The 19,212-nt window shown below is 43.7% G+C and overlaps 2 pseudogenes; one reads left to right on the forward strand and one right to left on the reverse strand.

Moving 5' to 3' along the window:
- The first annotated feature begins 917 nt into the window (after positions 1-917).
- Positions 918-19,212, forward strand: part of LOC129060707 (beta-glucuronidase-like) — a 46,373-nt pseudogene continuing 28,078 nt past the window's right edge.
- LOC134761700 (NADH-ubiquinone oxidoreductase chain 5-like) lies at positions 6,878-10,323 on the reverse strand (annotated as a pseudogene).

The following is a 19,212-nucleotide window of genomic DNA, read 5'->3' on the forward strand; positions in this document are numbered from 1 at the left end:
TGTAAGCTGCATGCTTTTTACAAATAGTAATGGTTTTCATGTCCAGCCACATCCACTGCACCTTTCCTGTATGAAAGTCCCGTCAATAAACCTTTGCTGTCTCCAGATCTCTTCTTCTACCTCTTCCACATGGTGCCTTCCCTACTGGTGTAAAGTGGGGTCCCGCAGGGCACCCTCTCCCTGCAATTTTTTTTTTTTTTTTTTTTTTGAGACAGAGTCTCACTCTGTCGCCCAGGCCGGAGTGCAGTGGCACGATCTTGGCTCACTGCAAGCTTCGCCTCCCGGCTTCAAGCGATTCTCCAGCCTCAACCTCCCTAGTAGCTGGGATTACAGGCGCCCATCATCACGCCCGGCTAATTTTTCTTTTTTTTTGGTATTTTTAATACAGACGGTGCTTCGACATGTTGGCCAGGCGGGTCTCCAAATCCTGGCCTCAAGTGATCCCCTTCCCTCGGGTTCCCAAAGTGCTGGGATTACAGGCATGAGCCACAGCGATGGAAGATTCCTGCTGGAGAAAGTGAGTGGAGGTGCTCCTTGAAGAAACGGGAATCCCACCAATCTCAGGGGTCCTCTCCTGGCCTGCGGCCCTGGATCGTCCAGCCTGGGCCGAGGAGGAGAGCAGAAGTCGCCCTTCTTGGCTGGGGCAGAGGGTGTGGGTCCCGTTTCCCCGGGGTTCCCAGCCATTGGCTCCACTGGGCAGCGCCCGGCCCCGCCCCGCCCAGCCCCTCAAGGTCTGGCACTCGCCCTCAACAAAGATGGCGCGGACGGCCTCAGGCGCAGCACGTGACATGTGCGTCACGCGACCCACCTGCAAGGCTCCTCCCGCGGTGCGCTTAGCCCCGCTGACGGCGGCCGAGCAGAGGAGCGGGAAGCGTGCTCTGGTCGTTGCCCTGGCGGCGCTCCGGCGCTATTAAGGGGCTGCGCGCTGGCTGCAGGGCAGGATGCTGTACCCCCGAGAGAGCCCGTCGCGGGAGCTCAAGAAGCTGGACGGCCTCTGAAGCTTCAGCGCCCACTGCTCCGACAACCGGCGCCTGGGCTTCTAGAAGCAGTGTTACCGTCGTCCGCTGCAAGAGGTGCGTGCTCGGGGCAGGGCCGGCAGGCGCACGGAAGCCCGGCGGCGGGAGTGGGAGTAGGGGAGCACGGGCACCCCCTCAGGCTCCTTCACCTGAGCGCCTTGAGACTGGGAGCCCAACTGGGAGGAGGTTAAAGGTCAGCGGGCTTGGGGACGCGGGGTTGGAGGACAGGGGGACCAGGGGGAACCAGAAGGGCCGAGGCAGAGGATGCAGGAGAAGGAGGAAGCACTCCTGCCGAGCCCCCTCCCGAGGCGAAGGCTGAGCCCTAGCAGTGTCCTATTTTTTATGTTTATTTTTAATTTTTAAAATTGTTTGAGACTGAGTTTGGCCCTGTCGCCCAGGCGGGAGCGCAGTGTTGCAATCCTAATTTCTGACCTCAAGCGATCCTCCCACCCCAGCTTTGCAAGTTAGCTGGGGCCACCACGCCTGGCTAATTAAAAAAAAAATTTTGACCAGGCTCGGTGGCGAACGCCTGTAATCCCAGCACTTTGGATGGCCGAGATGGGCAAATCACCTGAGGTCAGGAGTTCGAGACCAGTCTGGTCAACATGGTGAAACCCTGTCTCTGCTAAAAATATAAAAACTACTTGGATGTGGTGGTGCATGCGTGTAATCCCAGCGACTTGGGAGGCTGAGGCAGGAGAATTGCTTGAACCCAGAAGGCAGAGGTTGCAGTGAGCCAAGATCACGCCACTGCACTCCAACGTGGGTGACAGAGTGAGACTCCATCTCAAACAACAACAACAACAAAAAACAACTTACTTTTTTTAAGATATAGGGTCTCACTATGTTGCCCAGGCTGGTCTCGAACTCCTGGTCTCAAGCCATCCTCCCACGTTGACCTCCCAAAGTGCTGATTATAGACATGACCCACCCAGACACTCATCTGGCCAGAGCAGCAGGCGCTGCACAGAGCTGGGCCCAGGGATGGGGAGGAGGGGACAGTTTAGACGTCATGAGGTCAGCTCTGCCTAGGCAGGAAGTTCCCTTGGTTTTCAAGTTCAGATAGAGGACAGAACGTGACAGGCCAGGGACGCCACCCCTGTTCCCCTCCTGACTTGGATGTGGTTAGCAGAGAAGTGGGACCAGGTGAGATCTGAGCCGCTTTTGCCTGATCTACATCCTCTTTTTCTGACTTTGCGGCATTCAGTACAGGAGGAAGAGAGAAGAGGACTGGGTGCCTGTGTGTGCCCCACTCACAGTGTCCTAAGCAAAGCTCCCCCATCCCCCCCAACCAGCCTTCCTCCCTGTGCCAGGCAGTGGGTCATCTGTCTCTTAGTTATGGGTCTGAACCTTCTTGCCTCGGGCTGGGATGTGGCCCTGGGCTCGCTCCTGTCTCGGGAGATATTGGGCCCCATCCACTCTGAGGAGGAACTCCTGGCCCCACTGGCCCAGGTGCACAAACCGCTCTGGCAGTTGACCTGTCATCAGCGAGTAATCTGTCCGTTCTGTCAAGAGTCCCCGCTATGTGTCAGGGCTTGCGCTAGGCCTGGGGACACAGCTGTGCAGCACACTGGTCCCAGATCCCTTTGGGGTCCTAGGAGCTGAGCCCGGCCCTTCTCTCCACAGTCGGGCCCCACCCTGAACATGCCGGTTCCTTCCACCTTCAACGACATTGGCCAGGACTGGTGGCTGTGGCATTTTGTTGGCCAGATGTGGTACGAATGGGAAGTGACCCTGCCAGAGCGACGGACCCAGGACCTGCACACAAGAGTGGTGCTGAGGATTGGCAGTGCTCACTCCTATGCTGTCGTGGTCAGTGTGGCCAGGAGGAGGCAGGGTAGGTGGGTGGGCATGGCTGCTGAACAGCATGGGACCCCCAACTGCCACCCACAGCCTATCTTCTGGGGTGGGACAATGGGGTGCCCTGCCTTGTCCTGGGGGCTGTGCCCTGTGTAGGGGGATAGGTGGCCTGCTCTACCCCATTGGGATGTCATTCTTCCCGTCTGGCTGGCAGGCCCCTGAGCCCCGTGCTGCAGGTTATGTGAGGGAGTGCCTGGTAGCAGGACCCCTTCTCATGCCCTGACCTGCCGCCCCTTCCCCATATCTCTTGTGTCTGCAGTGGGTGAATGGGATCGAAGCGCTGGAGGGTGAGAGGGGCTGTCTCCCCTTCCAGGTCGACATCAGCAGCCTGGTCCTGGTGGGGCCTCTGCCCTCCCACCTCCGCATCACTGTCGCCACCAACAACACACTCACTCCCTCCACCCTGCCACCAGGGACCAATCATGATATGACCGACACTTTATGTGGGTACCATCCTGCCTCCACCGCACGCACGCACGCACCTTCCTGCCCAACCTTGTAGTCTTCTTGCTAGGGTCAGGGTGGCCTTCGCAGAGTGGAGGCCCTGGATCTGGGGAGGCGGGGGAGGCCTGTGAACTGAGGTAAGGGACCCAGGGCAAGGACCCAGCGAACCATAGTCCTCCCACCCTAGGTATCTCAAGGGTTACTTTGTCCGGAACACAGATTTTGACTTCTTCAACTATGCAGGACTGCAGCGGTCTGTGCTTCTGTACACAACACCCACCACCTACATCGATGACATCACCATCACCACCGGCATGGAGCATGACAGTGGTGAGGGTTTCTGGTAGGACCCTCCCTCAGTGGGGCCAGGGTGACTCTGTTTGTTCCCTGTTTGGAAAGTTCTCCCAGGAAAAAGGTGCTGCCAGCATCTCTAAACCCTCACAGGTTCCCATCCCCCTAGGAAGCTAAAATCCAGCTTGTCTGAGCGGGCACCGGCTCCTGAAATCACCCATGTGGTTGACCTGGCTTGGAGAAGAGCGGTCTGGCCTAAGGTCACACAGCTCAGGGTGGCTGTCCTTTCCCTTCCCCACGGTGCTGCTCTCACTCCAGCTCCCCCTGCTACACATCATGCTCAAGGAACAGGCCGCTTCAGGGGGCCGGGCATGGTGGCTCACTCCTGTCGACCCAGCTCTTTGCAAGGAGGCCCTGGTAGGAGGATCACTTGAGGCCAGAAGTTCAAGACCAGCCTGGGTAATATAGTGAGACCATCACCACAAAAAATTAAAAAATTTGCCAGGCATGGTGATATGTGCCGGTAGTCCCAGCTGCTGAGGCAGGAGAATCACTTGAGCCTGGGAGGTCAAGGGTGCAGTGAGCTATGACGGCACCACTGCACTTCGGTCTCGGCAACAGAGGGAGACCCTGTCTTGTTTTGTTTTGTTTTGTTTTGTTTTGTGATAGAGTCTCGTTCTGTTGACCAGGCTAGAGGGCAGTGGTGTGATCTCAGCTCACTGCAACCTCTGCCTCATCGGTTCAAGTGATTCTCCTGCCTCAGCCTCCCGAGTAGCTGGGATAACAGGCACCCACCACCACGCCCAGCTAATTTTTGTATGTTTTTAGTAGAGATGGGATTTCACCATGTTGGCCTGGCTGGTCTTGAACTCCTGACCTCAGGCGATCCACCCACCTCAGCCTCACAAAGTGTAAGGATTACAGGCGTGACCCACCGTTCCCGGCTGGGATACCCTGTCTTTAAGAAAAAAAAAAAATTAAGTTTTTTTACTTTTTAAAAATATCTTTTTCTGAAATGAGGCCTTGCACTGTCGCCCAGACTGGAGTGCAGTGGCGAGATTATTGACAGCTGTTGTGGGACCACTGTACTAAGTTTAAAAGAATTTAGGCTGGGTGTTGTAGCTAATGCCTGTCATCCCAGCACCTTGGGAGGCCAAGGTTGGCAGATCACTTGAGCTCAAAAGTTCAAGACCCGCCTGGGTAACATAGTGAGACTGTGTCTCAAAATAAATAAATTAATTAAATTAAATGAAAAATAAATAAGAATTTAAACAAGAATCACAAGGCAAAGACAATGCAGCATAGAGCAATTGCAAAGGAAAAGTATTTTGGAAGTTAAGTGCAGAATAGCCAGGGCACAGTGGCTCATGCCTGTAATCCCAGCACATTCAGAGGCCGAGGCAGGTGGATCACTTGAGCTCAGGAGTTCAGACCAGCCTGGCCAACATTAGCTGGGTGTGGTGGCATGTGCCTGTAATACTGGCTACTCAGGAGGTTGAGATGGGAGAATTGCTTGAACCCGGGAGGTGGAGGTTGCAGTGAGCTGAGATTGCAACACTGCACTCCAGTCTGGGTGACAGAGCGACACCCCGTCTCAAAAAAAATAGTGAAGTGCAAAATACACGGTTCACCCTGAGAGAGAGAATTCAGGGCAGGCTGCTCAAAAGGATGAGACAGCGCTGATTATTACAAGGGAAACTCCCTTTAAGTAGCTGGGAAGAGGTGTTACTCTAAGCACATTCTGGGTCGTCCTCTTGGTGCACATGGGCAGTAGCTGTACTTGCTTGTTCACAGGTCGCATGTCTCAGTGCCGTGGTTGGTGCATCCAAAGGACACGGTCACTTTCTTGACTGCTTACCCTGCCTCAAGATCGTAGCTCACTGCAGCCCCGAACTCCTGGCTCAAGCAATCCTCCCACTTCAGCCTCCCAAGTAGCTGGGGCTGCAGGGGCTGCTGGGGCTGCAGGCATGCACCAACATGCCTGGCTAATTTTTTTGTATTTTTAAGGAAGAAGTGGTTTCCCTATGTTACCCAGGCTGGTCTTAAACTCCTGGGCTCAAGCAGTCCTTCCACCTCAGCCTTCCTAAGTGTTGGGATTACAGGTGTGACCACTGTGCCTGGCCAAAAAAATCTTTTTTTAAATTTAAAAAGAGCGCCAGACACGGTGGCTCATGCCTGTAATGCCAGCACTTTTGGAGGCCGAGTCGGGTGGATCACCTGAGGAGTAGGTGTGACTTCTACAATTGGTTTGGTGGAAATCAAATCCAAGTACTACTACAGCCGATGGACAGGGGACCAGGCCTTCTGTGATGGTGAGTGATAGCATCCCCAAAAGTTAAAAATACCAAATGCGTGACAGTTCTCCCTTGACTGGTTAATAGGGTGATAGTCACTAGTCCATCGAGATGTCTTATTTAAGGGGAACATGTGGGCAATCTTAGTTTTATGGCCCCGAGGTAAGAACCAGATGCCAGGTATAGTTTCAGTATAGTCACCCCCAAGTATTATGGGCCTGGAGCGAGGAGGGTAACACACCCGAGCCGGATGATGATTTCTCGGAGGTTGGTAGATTAAGAGACCAAAATTTGGTAGGAGATATCCATGTTGGGAGGGTGGTTTTGACTGAAATGTGCTATGTCCAATGAACCAATGAATGTACTATGTAATATTAGGGATTTTGAGTACTGGTCGATATCCATGTGGAACTAGTTCTATATGTAAGTGTAGTATTATGTACGATAGTTAAGAAATTGCTAATGCTTATATTCATGTGGAGCAAGCTTGTAATGTCATATAATCTGAGACTATACTGTGTACAATCAGGCATTGATAGTGCTGTATATTCATGGAGACTAGCAATAATGCACAAAGTACATAAAAGTATTAATGTATTAGTGTTGATGGTCAGCACTTACATAGTAGTTAAAATGCGTGCCAAAAAGAATACAGAGAATAGTTTAATTAGAATCTCGGCTTTGGGTGTTGATGGTGAAGTGGGAATGCTTTTTCTCTGAGTTGCCCTGGGGAGGGGACTCTCCATTTCTACTTTACAAGACTGATGTATTGGATTATACTACAAGGGCAGTTTCATTTAAGTAGTTTATTTTCGATTAGGGCGGTGAGTGGTATGAGGGCAAGAATAATAGAGAAATGTATCATAGATGCTATCTGTCCGATGGTAATAAAAGGCTGTTCAACTGGCTGTCCTCTGATTCATGTGAGTGTGAATAGGTCGGTGACTAAGATTCAGAACAGGTACTGACTTAATGGGTGGAATATGATGCTTTGTTGTTTGGATGTGTGGAGTGCAGGAATAACTGCTAGAATGAGAATGGATAATAGAAGGGCCAGTACGCCTCCTAGTTTATTGGGGATGGATTATAAGATTGCATATGCAAATAAAAAGTATCACTGTGGTTTAGTGTGGGGCAGGGTATTTAGGGGGTTGACTAAGGTGTAATGATCTGGGTCACCCAGGAGGTCAGGCGAAAACAGTACTAGAATTATTAAAAGGAGGAGGAGAAAAATTAAACCTAGAATATCTTTGGTTGTGTAGTAAGGGTGGAAGGTGATTTTGTCAGAATGTGATGAAATTCCTGAAGGGTTATTAGACCCTGTTTCATGTAGGAATAAAAGGTGGAGAAGTGTTAGCGCTATGATGATGAAAGGTAAGATGAAGTGGAAGGTGAAGAATCGTGTAAGAGTGGCTTTGTCAACTGAAAATCCACCTTAGATTCATTGGACAGGGTCAGTTCCAATATATGGGATGGCTGATGGTAGGTTTGTGATTACTGCAGCGCCTCATGGAAGAACAATGGATTCATTGGCCTCATGGAAGAACATAGCCTATAAATGCTGTTGCTGTGGTTGTGAGTAGAAGGATAATGCCACTATGTCAGATTTCTAAATATATGAATGACCCATAATATAAGCCTCTGCTGACGTGTAGGAAGAGTCAGATGAAGAGTGCTGAAGAGCCGTTAGTGTGAAAATAGCGGACTCTTCAGCTGTAGTCCACATCTCGGTTAATATGGGCGACTGAAGAGAAAGCAAATGAGGTATCTGGTGTGTAGTGTATGGCCAGAAAGAACCCTGTGATGATCTGGAGGATTAAGCAGGTACCAAGAAGTGAGCCAAAGTTTCATCATATAGAGATATTAGATGGTGTGGGGAGATCAGTGAATGAGTAATTAATGATTTGTATTAGTGGGTTTGTTTTACATATAATGGTCATTAGTGTTCTTATAGTTGAAGTACAGTGATGGTTTTTCATATCATTAGTCATGGCTATAACCCATGTGGGAATAATGACATATGCTTTATTCTTATTAAGTGTTCTTTTGTTACGGGATTTGTAGGTTTTTCTTCTAAACCTTCTCCTATTTATGGGGGTTTAGGGTTAATTCTTAGTGGTGCTGTAGGTTGTGTTGTGTTGAATTATGGTGGGGCTTTTATGGGATTAATAGTCTTTTTTATTTATTTGGGGAGGATGATGGTTGTTTTTGGATATACTGCAGTGATGGCTATTGAGGAATACCCTGAGGCATGAGGATCAAGTATTGAGGTTTTAGGAACTTTATTACTGGGGATACCAATAGAGGTGGTGTTACTTTGATGAATGGTGAGTATGATGGGGTGGTAATCATAGTTAATTTTATTAGTGTGGGAAGTTGAATAATTTTTGAGGGTGAGGGGCCAAGGTTGATTTGTGAGGATTCCGTGGGTGCTGGTGCTTTATATAATTATGGGTGTTGACTGGTGGTGGTTGCTAGTTGAACATTGTTTGTTTGTATTTATGTTGCAGTTGAAATTACCTGGGGGTAATAGAGTAGACAATTAAGAGTAAAGTTAAAAAGGGTGGAATAAAAAAAGAAGAAATAACATTTAATTAGGCCTTTTTGAGTAGTTATGGTAATGGAGGCTGTGATTTGGGTCTGTGAAATTGTCTTTGGTATGGACTTTTCTAGTCAAGTTAGATCTAGCAGAAGTGATGCCAGGTTTTGGCTTGTAGATAGGTTTGAGTGAGGAGTTGTACGATGAATTGTGATTGAGTAGAATCCTAATATATTGGAGAAGTTGAATGTTTGTAATGGATATGTTATCTTAAGATTATTAGTTATAAAACTAAGTTCCATTGCCAGTAAGAGTCCTAGGATGGTTACACCCAAGGCTGTAAGTTTTGGTTGTTTGGGGGGATGAAGTTAGGGATAATGCTATTGGTGATGAGAAACCCAAGGAAGATACGGCCGACTATAAAGCATTTAATTGGGTTTATTAGGGAAGGGTTATTTTCATCAATGCTGATTAGGGTTGGGAAGCGAGGTTGTCCTATTAGAGCAAAGAAAATAATTTGGATACTATAGATCCTTGTTAGGGAGGTGGCAATAAGAGTACTAGAGAGGGCTGAGGCTTTGGTATATGATGTGTTTGCAGTTGTGATAATGAGATCTTTAGAATAAAAGCCTGTGAGGAAAGGCATAGCCGTAAGTGCTAGGCTGCCAATAATAAGAGAGGAGGAAGTAAGGGGTAAAGTCTTAAATAGTCCTCCTATTTTTCGGATATCTTGTTCATCGTTGAGGTTATGGGTGATGGATCCTGAACATATAAATAATATAGCTTTAAAAAAGGCGTGGGTGCAGATATGTAGGAATGCTAGGTGTGCTTGATTAATGCCAGTTGTGACTATTATAAGGCCTAGTTGACTTGAGGTGGATAATGCTATGATTTTGTTGATAACATTTTGTGTTAGAGCACAAATTGCTGTAAATAAGGTGGCAATAGCCCCTAAACACAGTGTAAGGATTTGGATTAATATACTATTTTCTATTAAAAGGTGGAAGTGGATAAGCAGGAAAACTCCTGCTACAATTATAGTGCTAGAGTGGAGTACGGCTGCGACTGGGATTGGGCCTTCCATGGTGGAAGGAAGTCGGGTGGAGGCCAAATTGAGCTGACTTTCCCGCTGCTGCTAAGAGAAGGCCAATTAATGGAAGAAGATCGGGGGAAGGATTTAGGATAAATGCTTGTTGAGGTTCTTATGTATTGCAGGATGAGAGGAATCATGCTATAGCTAAAATGAAGCCAATATCACCAATGCGGTTATATAGAATCGCTTGGAGGGCTGCTGTATTAACATCTGCTCGGCCATGTCATCAGCCAATCAGTAAAAAAAGACATAATTCCTATGCCTCCTCATCTGACAAGAAGTTGAAAAAGGTTGTTGGCGGTAACTAGAATTAATATTGTAGTGAGGAAAATAAATATTTGAAAAATTGATTAATGTTGAGATCTGATTTTATATACCATATTGAGAATTCTCTAATAGATCAGGTGACAAATAGTGCTACTGGGATAAATTTTATGGAGAAGTAGTCTAGTTTGAAGCTTAGTGAGAGATTAAGCTTTGGATTGTTATTCAATATCAGTTTGAGATGATGGCTTCTTGGTCTATATACACAAACATTGTGGGAATGAAGCTAATGGTGAAGGTGCATGCGGTAGATATTTTTACCTAATATGGATACGAGTTCTTGTGAGAGTTGATTAAGGTAGTAATGATTGTAAGGTTAAGGAGATTAAGTTTACAGTAATGGAAAAATACATGATTATTACTTGTATTTGGAGTTGCACCAATATTTTTGGTTCCTGAGACCAATGGATATCTCTTATCCTCTAAAACTTGAGAAAGCCATGTTGTTGGGCACGGGGGCATGAGTTAGCAGTTCTTGCATACTTTCTCAGTAAATAAGAAATTGCAGACTTCTGTTACTAGACCCACAATCTAATGTTTTGATTAAACTATATTCACAGGGTATAAAACCTATAATAATTTTAGGGTTTAGTGATAATAGGAGAATAGGTGCAAGGTGTACAAGTATTAGCATATTTTCTCGTGTGGAGGAAGGTTTAATACTGTTAATGTAATCTGTAAGTGTTCCTTGTGTTGTGATAAGCACATATAGGGAATAAAGGGCTGTGATTAATATATTCGTCCTATAAGCTTATTGATGATGTTTGATCAGGACAATGAAGCTACCCTTACAAAGAGTTCTATTAGATTAATGGTAGGGGGTAAGCCAAGGTTAGTAAGGTTTGCTATAAGTCATCAAAAGGCTGTTAGTGGGAGTAGTGTTTGAAGACCTCAAAAGAGTAATATGATTCGGCTGTGGATTCACTCATAGTTTGAATTTGCTAGGCAGAATAGTAAGGATGAAGTAAGTCTGTGGGCAATTATGAGGGTGATTGCACCGGTAAAGCTTCAGGGAGTTTGAATGAGGATAGCCATAATAACAAGTGCTGTATGACTTACAGAGGAATATGCAATAAGTGATTTTAGATCAGTTTGTCATAGACAAATAGAGCTTATCATAACTATCCCTCATAAGGATAACAGGAGGAAGGGGTAAGGTGTATATTCTGTCAGGGGGCTGAGGATAAGGGTAAGCCGTATTATGCCATAGCCGCCTGGTTTTAGGAGAACCGCTGCAAGTACTATTGAGCCTGCAATAGGGGCTTGTACGTGGGCTTTAGGAATTCATAGGTGAAGTCCATGTAGGGGTATTTTTACTGTAAAACCCATAATACATGCTAATCATATAAGGTTATTGGATCAGGAAATTAACAGTTCTTGGGTGGTAAATATTATTATCGTGTTCAGTGAAGCGAAGGTATTTTGAGTATAAATAAGTATAATAAGCAGGGGGAAGAGATCCCACTAGTGTATAAAATAAGAAATATGAGCTTGCATTGAGGCGTTCTGGTTGGTTACCTCAGGGGGTGATAATAATTAAGGTAGGGATAAATGTAGCTTCAAAGAGAATACAAAATATAATTAGCTCTGTGGCTGTGAATTCCATAATTAAAGAAAATTATAGGGAAATCAATATGGAAATAATAGAGCTTTTTCCATGGGGGTGACTCACTGGAGAGGTGGTACTGGCTTGCTGTAATTATAAGAGGTGGTAGTCAGGCTGTTAAGATTAGAAGGGGTGATGTCAGCAGATCAGAAGAGAAAGTTAATGAGAAGTTGAATAGATTGTCATTGAATTGATTAAAAAATAATAGGGCAATGAAGCTGATGATTAGGCTGTGAATAGTCATATTGCTTCAGATTATAGAGTTTTTAGAGAGTCATTTTATTGGAAGCAGTATAATTATTGGAATAATAATAATTTTTAGCATTGAAGTCAATTTAGGTTATGTATATAGTCTAGGTCATAGATGTTGGAAATTGAAACTAGTATGGCAGGGCCCGCTGTGGCTTCGCAGGCAGCAAATACTAGGAGGGTAATGGGTATTATGAATGCTAGGGTGAAATGTATATTTAAAGTTATAAGGGTATTTATGATGAATAATGATAATATTATTCCTTCTAGGCATAGTGGGGATGATATCAGGTGGGATCGAAGATTAATATCCCCAGAAGTGATGTGGTATATGCTAATATGATATTGATACAAATAGAGGGCATTTGGTAAATATGTTCTATCATAATCTAATGAGTCAAAATCATGTATTTTGACTTAAACTATCTACCAATTCAGTTCAATCTAATCCTTTTGGAGTTCATTCATAAGTTAACCCTAGGACTAAAATGATAACTAGTATAAGGGCTGTGCTGATTATTAGTGTCAGGTTGCTTGTTTGAAGGGCTCATGGCAAGGGTAGTAGGAGGACAATTTCTAAGTCAAATAGGAGGAATGTGATGGCTACTAGAAAAAATTTTATGGAGAAGGGAATGTGGGTGGAGGGTAGTGGGTCAAATCCGCATTCATAGGGGCTGGATTTTTTTTATATAAATATTAAGTTGTGGGAGCCAAAATGTAATAACTATTAGTGATAGGGCTAATAGGGCGTTGACTGCTAGGGCAGGTTAATTACTCTTTTTCAGATGTTGTCGAAACTGATTGGAAGTCAATGGCACAGTTTATACTAAAAGAATAAGATCCTCATCAGTAAATAGAAATATAGAAGAATAGTCATACTACGTCTACAAAGTGTCAATATCAGGCCACGGCTTCAAAGCCGAAGTGATGGCTAGATGTAAAGTGTTATTTTAATTGGCAGGGGAGACAGATAGTGAGGAATGTTGATCCAATAATGATGTGAAGTCTGTGAAAGCCTGTAGGTGTGAAGAATATTGAGCCATAAATTCCATCAGAAATAGCAAAGGGAGCCTCGAAGTATTCTGAGACTTGTAGGAGGGTGAAGTAAATACCGAAGGTAATTGTGATAAGTAGTGCTTGAATTATTTGTTTTTGATTATTTTCTATTAGGCTGTGATGGGCTCAAGTAATTGAAACCCCTGATGCAAGTAATACAGATGTATTCGGCGGGGGGGGGAGGTACTTCCAGAGGGTCGAGGGAGAAATGCCTGTTGGGGGTCAGTGTCCTCCTGGTTCTGGAGTTGGGGCTAGACTAGAATGGTAGAATGCCCAGAAGAACCCAGCAAAAGAAAAACAAAAAATTACTTCTGAGATATTAAATAGAACTATTCCATATCGGAGGACTTTTTGGACAGTTGTTGTATGGTGGCTTTGAAATGTACTTTCTCAGATAATGTCATGTCACCATTGATATATAGTCAGTGTATTGTTTAGTAGGCCTAAGGTTAAAAGAGTAATAGAGTTAAAGTGAAATCATAATAGCTAGGCCAGATGTTATTAGGAGAGCTGAGAGAGCCCCTGTTAACAGCCAAGGGCTGGGTTTGACTAAACGATAGGGGTGTGTTTGGTGGGTCGTTATGTGTTGTCATATAAATAAAGGCTTACTAATAGCATAAAGACACAAGCTTGGATATGGGCCACAGTGAATTTGAGAGTGATCAATAGAATTAGAATAATAAGGGTGATTGAAGCTGTGGGAAGGTTAATAGTTGATAATACCAGTGTGGTTCCTCCAGTTAAGTGTATGAGTAAGTGACCGGCTGTAATGTTGGCTGTTAAACGTACAGCTAGTGCCATTGGTTGAATAAGTGGACTAATGGTTTTGATGATTACTAGTATAGGGGTAAGTGGAATGTGTGTGCCTGGTAGTAGGAAGTGAGCTAAGGAGTTTTTAGTTTTCAAGTAGAAGCCTGTGATTACCGTGCCTGCTCATAAGGGGATTGCTATACCGAGATTTATTGATAATCGGGTAGTTGGTGTAAATGAGTGGGGTGGAAACCCAAGGAGATTGGCTAAGGCAATAAAGAGAATTAGGGATATTAGTATAAGGGATCAGGTTCATCCTTTAATAGTATGTGTGATTATTATTTGTTTTAGAACAAGTTGAACTAGTCATTGTTGAATAGAAATCAGTTGGTTATTGATTAGGTAGTTGGAGGTTGGAAGTAGTGTGGTGGGAAAGAAGATGATTAGTGCTGCTGAGGGTAAACCTAGGATTGTTGGGGCAGTAAATGAGGTGAGCAGATTTTAGTTCATTTTAGTTCTCAAGGGTTGTTAACGTTTTTGTGTTTTACTTATTTTTGGTGTAGGGGGTGTGTGGTAAATGAACTTTGATAGTTTTAATTGAATAATGGAGAATAAAGTTATGATTGTTGATATAGTAATAATAGGTCGTGTGGAAGTATCTAGTCGAGGCATTCACTGTAGAGAGGTGTGATTTCTTTCAGTCTTTAACTGAAAAGGTTAACACTGGGGTAGCTTTACAGTGATATTATAGTGCAGATATAGACCAAGTTTTGAAAGTTTTTAATGGGACTAATTCTAGAACAATAGGTATAAAACTGTGGTTAAATCCACAAATTTCTGAGCATTGTATTGTCCGTAGTAGATGCCTGATCATGTAGCAGGTAAGGCAAATTGGTTTAAGCGTCCAGGGATTGCATCTGTTTTTAACCCTAGTGAGGGAATAGTTCATTAGTGCAGGAGATCTTCGGGTGCGATTAACATACGGATGGGAATTTCTCTTGGGAAGATTGTTTGGTTATTGACTTCAAGGAGTCGAAGTTCTCCTCATTTTAAGTCGGCTGTTGGAAGCATAAGAATTGAAGCTTAATTCTTCATAATCTGTGTACTCGTAGCTTCAATACCATTGATGTCCAATTGTTTTAACAGTGAGAGAAGGGTTATTGATTTCATCTGTTATATACAGGCTACGTAGGGATGGGAGGGCAATTAAGATTAAGCTGATGGCAGGCAAGATAGTTCAGACAGTCTCTAATTCTTGGGCATCTGTGGTGCTAGTATGAATTAGTTTTGTTGTGTTAGAGAAATAATGTATAGAACCAGGGAACTAATTAGGAAAATAATTATAAGAGTGTGGTCATGGAAGGTAAGCAGTTCTTCTGTAAAAGGGGATGAAGCGTCTTGAAGACCTAATTGAACTGGATGGGCCATTAAGATATATAGGGCTTAACCTATAACTTAACTTTGACAAAGTTATGAAATAATTTTGCTAATATCGAGAAACTTACAGAGGTTATGGGATTGGCTTGAAACAGTCTGTGGAGGTTCGATTCCTTCCTTTTTCACTTAGGTCCTCATGTAGGTTGGTTCTTCGAATGTGTGAGAGGGTGTTGGACAGCCATACAGTCATTCTAAGTTGGTAGATGGTTGTGCAATTGTTAGAACTTTTCGTTTTGAAGCAAAGGCTTCTCAGATCATGAAAATTATTAGCATTACTGCTGTTAGGGAAATAAATGAGCCTCTGGATGAAATAATATTTCATGTGGTGTATGCATTGGGATAATTGGAGTAACATCGAGGCATACCGGATAGGCCGAGGAAATGCTGCGGGGGAGAAAGTTAAACTGACACCTCTAAATATGATGGCAAAGTCAATTTTAACACAGATTTGATTAAGTGTATAACCTGAAAATAGGGGGAATCAGTGGACAAAGCCTCCTATAATAGCAAATACGGCTCCTATTGATAAGACATAAGGAAATGGGCTACAACATAATATGTGTCATGTAAAACAATATCTAGTGTTGAATTGGCTAGTACAATGCCGGTTAGACCTCCTACTGTAAAAAGGAAAATAAATCCCAGGGCTTAGAGTATTGTGGGAGATCATTTGATGTTACTGCCATGTAGTGTAGCTGATCAGCTAGACTTTGACACCAGTAGGAATAGCAATAATTATAGTAGCAGAGGTGAAGTATGCTCATGTATCTACATCTGTTCCTACTGTCAATATGTGGCGAGCCCATACAATAATCCCTAAGAAGCCAATTGATATTATGGCTTACACTATGCCCATGTACCCAAATGGCTCTTTTTTTCCAGAATAGTATGTTGTGATATGGGAAATTATCCTGAAGCCCGGTAGGATGAGGATATAGACTTTGGGGTGACCAGAGAATCAGAGTAAGTGCTGATATACAATAGGATTTGCCTCCACCAGCTGGGTCGAAAAAAGTAATATTAAGATTGCGGTCAGTTAACAGTATTATAGTGTCGGCGGCTAGGACTGGCAGAGAACGGAGTAGGAGAACTGCTGTAATTAGGACTAATCAGACGAAAAGGGGTGTGTGACATTGGGACATAGCTGGAGGATTTATGTTAATAATTGTGGTGATAAAGTTAATGGCACCTAAAATAGAAGAGACACCTGCCAAATGGAGTGAGAAGATGGGTAAATCTACAGAGGCTCCTGCATGTGTTAGGTTTCCTGCTAAGCAGAGGGTAGACTGTTCAGCCGGTTCCAGCGCCAGCCTTTACTACAGTGGATGCAAGTAATAGTAGGAAAGAGGGTGAGAGGGGTCAGAAACTCATATTATTTATCCGGGAAAATGCTATGTTGGGGGCGCCAATTATCGGAGGGATTAACCAGTTGCTGAAACCTCCAATTATAATTGGTATTACTATAAAGAAAATTATGAAAAATGCATGACCGGTAACGATGACATTGTAAATTTGATCATCTCCTAGTAGAGTGCCTGGTTGGTGAATAAGGAGGCTTAAGGCTGTAGCCACTATCCCTGCTCATGCACCAAATAGCAGGTGTAATGTCCCGATATCTTTATGGTTGGATGAGAACAATCCACAGTTGGTGAACATAAGTGAAGTGAGAAAAGGTAAAAAGGCTGAGTAAGCATTAGACAGTAAATCTAAAGACAGAGGTCAAGGCCTCTTTTTAGCAGCCCCGAGGTGATTTTCATGTTGCATTGCAAATTCAAAGGAGCACCTTCAATCCTGCTGGGGCTTCTCTGCCTTTTTCCCCCAGAGGCGGGAGAAGTAGATTGAAGCCAGTTGATAGGGTGTTTAGGTGTTAACCAAATTTTCGTGGGTTTAAGTCCCACCAGTCTAGCCATGGCTTAGCTTAATTAAAGTGATTGATTTGCATTCAACTGATGCAGAATACAGTTTTGCAGTCTTTAGGTTTTTTGCAGAAACTAAGTATAATTCACTTTTTAAGAGCTTTGAAGGCTCTTGGACTTACTTAACCTAAATTTCTAGATTATAGGTAGCGTTACTGGGGAGATTGGTAGGAGGAGGGTAGAGAAGATGGTAAGTGGGGGGAGAAGTTATACGGGTTTTGTATTTTCAAACTATCATTTTATTTTTATATTATTGGATGTGGGGAATATTGTCACTGAAGTGGAGTAAACTAAGCATATGTAAATATACAGATTGAGTAGAGTTATGATAGCTATAATGATTGGGATAATAAGACTTATTTTTTGTAAACTCTTGAATGGTGATTCATTTAGGCAGGAATCCTATGAATGGAGGTAAACCTCCTAGGGATAATTGATAGAATTATAGATACTAACCGTGTTAATTTGTTTCAGGCGTGGGATAGTGATAGGGTTGTGGTGCTTGAATTCAGGCTGAGTGCTAGGAATACAGTGGTGGTTAAGATGAAGTAAATAGGTTAAAAATGGTAATGTTTGGGTTATATATTAGTACTGCTCTTATTCAACCTATATGAGTAATTGGGGAGTAGTCTAGAATTTTACGTCGTTGTGTTGGGTTAAGTCCTCCTCCACTGCCCACCGTAATAGGTAGGATTGAGAGAGATAGGAGGATGTTCGTGTTTACTGATGGAAAAATTTGACGTATAACCGAAATAGAAGCTAGATTGTCATGTGAGGAGGAGGATACCGGATGTTAGGAAAGTTCCTTGAGTTACTTCTGGAGCTCAGAAGTGAAAAGGGGCTATCCTTAGTTTTATTACTAAGGCTGTTATTATTATTAAGGATGAAAATTGATTAATAGTATTTATTATTGTTCACTGTCTGAAACAGGTTATTGGAGAGAATACTTATTATGAGGACTATAGATGTGGTTGCCTGTATAAGGAAATATTTAGTGTCTGTTTCTGTAGAGCGGGGGTTTATTTTTTTAATTAAGATTGGGATGAGGGCTAATATATTTATTTCTAAGCCTGTTCAGATGAAAAATCAGTGTGAGCCTAGCATTGTGATAAGAGTACCTGTAAAAATAGTAAGGTAAATAATAAGTTGAGCTAATGGGTTAATTAGGACGGGAAAGGTGTAACCAACATTTTCGGGGTATGGGCCTGATAGCTGATTTAGCTGACCTTATCTTAGGACGTGGTGTGATAGGTAGCATGGGGAATTTTGGATTCTCAGGGGTGGGTTCAATTCCTATAGTTCTAGAAATAAGAGGTTGAAATCCTATTGTTTACTCTATCAAAGTAATTATTTTGTCAGCCATATTTCTTACATTTGAGGTGGGATGCTGGAGATTAGGATGGGTATTGAGATATGTCATATACAGAATGCTAGTGTAAGTGGTAGAAAGGTTTTTCATAGGAGGTATATGAGTTGATTGTAGCCGAAACGGGGATATGCTGTTTGAATTCATAAAAATAGGGAAGTTAAGAGGAGGCTCTTGGTAATGAAATATGTAGTATAGAGTTCTGGTGAATATATAGTGTGTAATGTTCCTAGAAAAATTGTAGTAGTTAGGGCATTTATTATGATAATATTCATGTATTCTGCTATGAAGAAGAGGGCAAATGGACCTGCGGTATATTCGATGTTGGAACCTGAGACTAACTCTGATTCTCCTTCTGTTAGGTAAAAGGGGCTCGGTTAGTTTCTGCTAATATGGAGAGAAATCATATTATGGCTAGGGGACTCCAGAAGTGCTGATCCAGAGAGAGTGTCTAAAAATCTATTCTCAGAAGTGAAGGAAGGCCTTATGTCCATGAAACAGCAGATAGTATTAAAATAATCATTGTAATACCTATAACACAAGGAGAACTGGAATAGAGAACCAGAAGATTGCTGTGGTGACAGTTCTACTGCCTCCATCGATGGGGCATACCCCATTCTAAGTGGGAAATCTGTTTTTAGACAATTCCATTAAAAAGTTCCTGTCACTGGGTATGGTGGCTCACACCTGTAATCCCAGCACTTTGGGAGGCTGATAGGGAAGGATCTTTTGATCCCAAGGTAGGAAGCCATCCTGGCCAACATAGCAAAACCTCTTCTCTACAAAAAATAAAAAGAATGAAAAATTAGCCAGCTGTGGTGGTGTATGTCTGTAGTTCTAGCTATTCAGGAGGCTGAGGAAGGAGGATCCCTTGAGCCTGGGACTTCTTGAGGCTGCAGGGAGGTATGATCACACCACTGCACTCCAGGCTGGGCAACAGAGTGAGACCTGGTCTCTAAAAAAAAGAAAGG

Source organism: Pongo abelii, chromosome 6 (assembly GCF_028885655.2).
Source record: "Pongo abelii isolate AG06213 chromosome 6, NHGRI_mPonAbe1-v2.0_pri, whole genome shotgun sequence".
NCBI lineage: Eukaryota > Metazoa > Chordata > Mammalia > Primates > Hominidae > Pongo > Pongo abelii.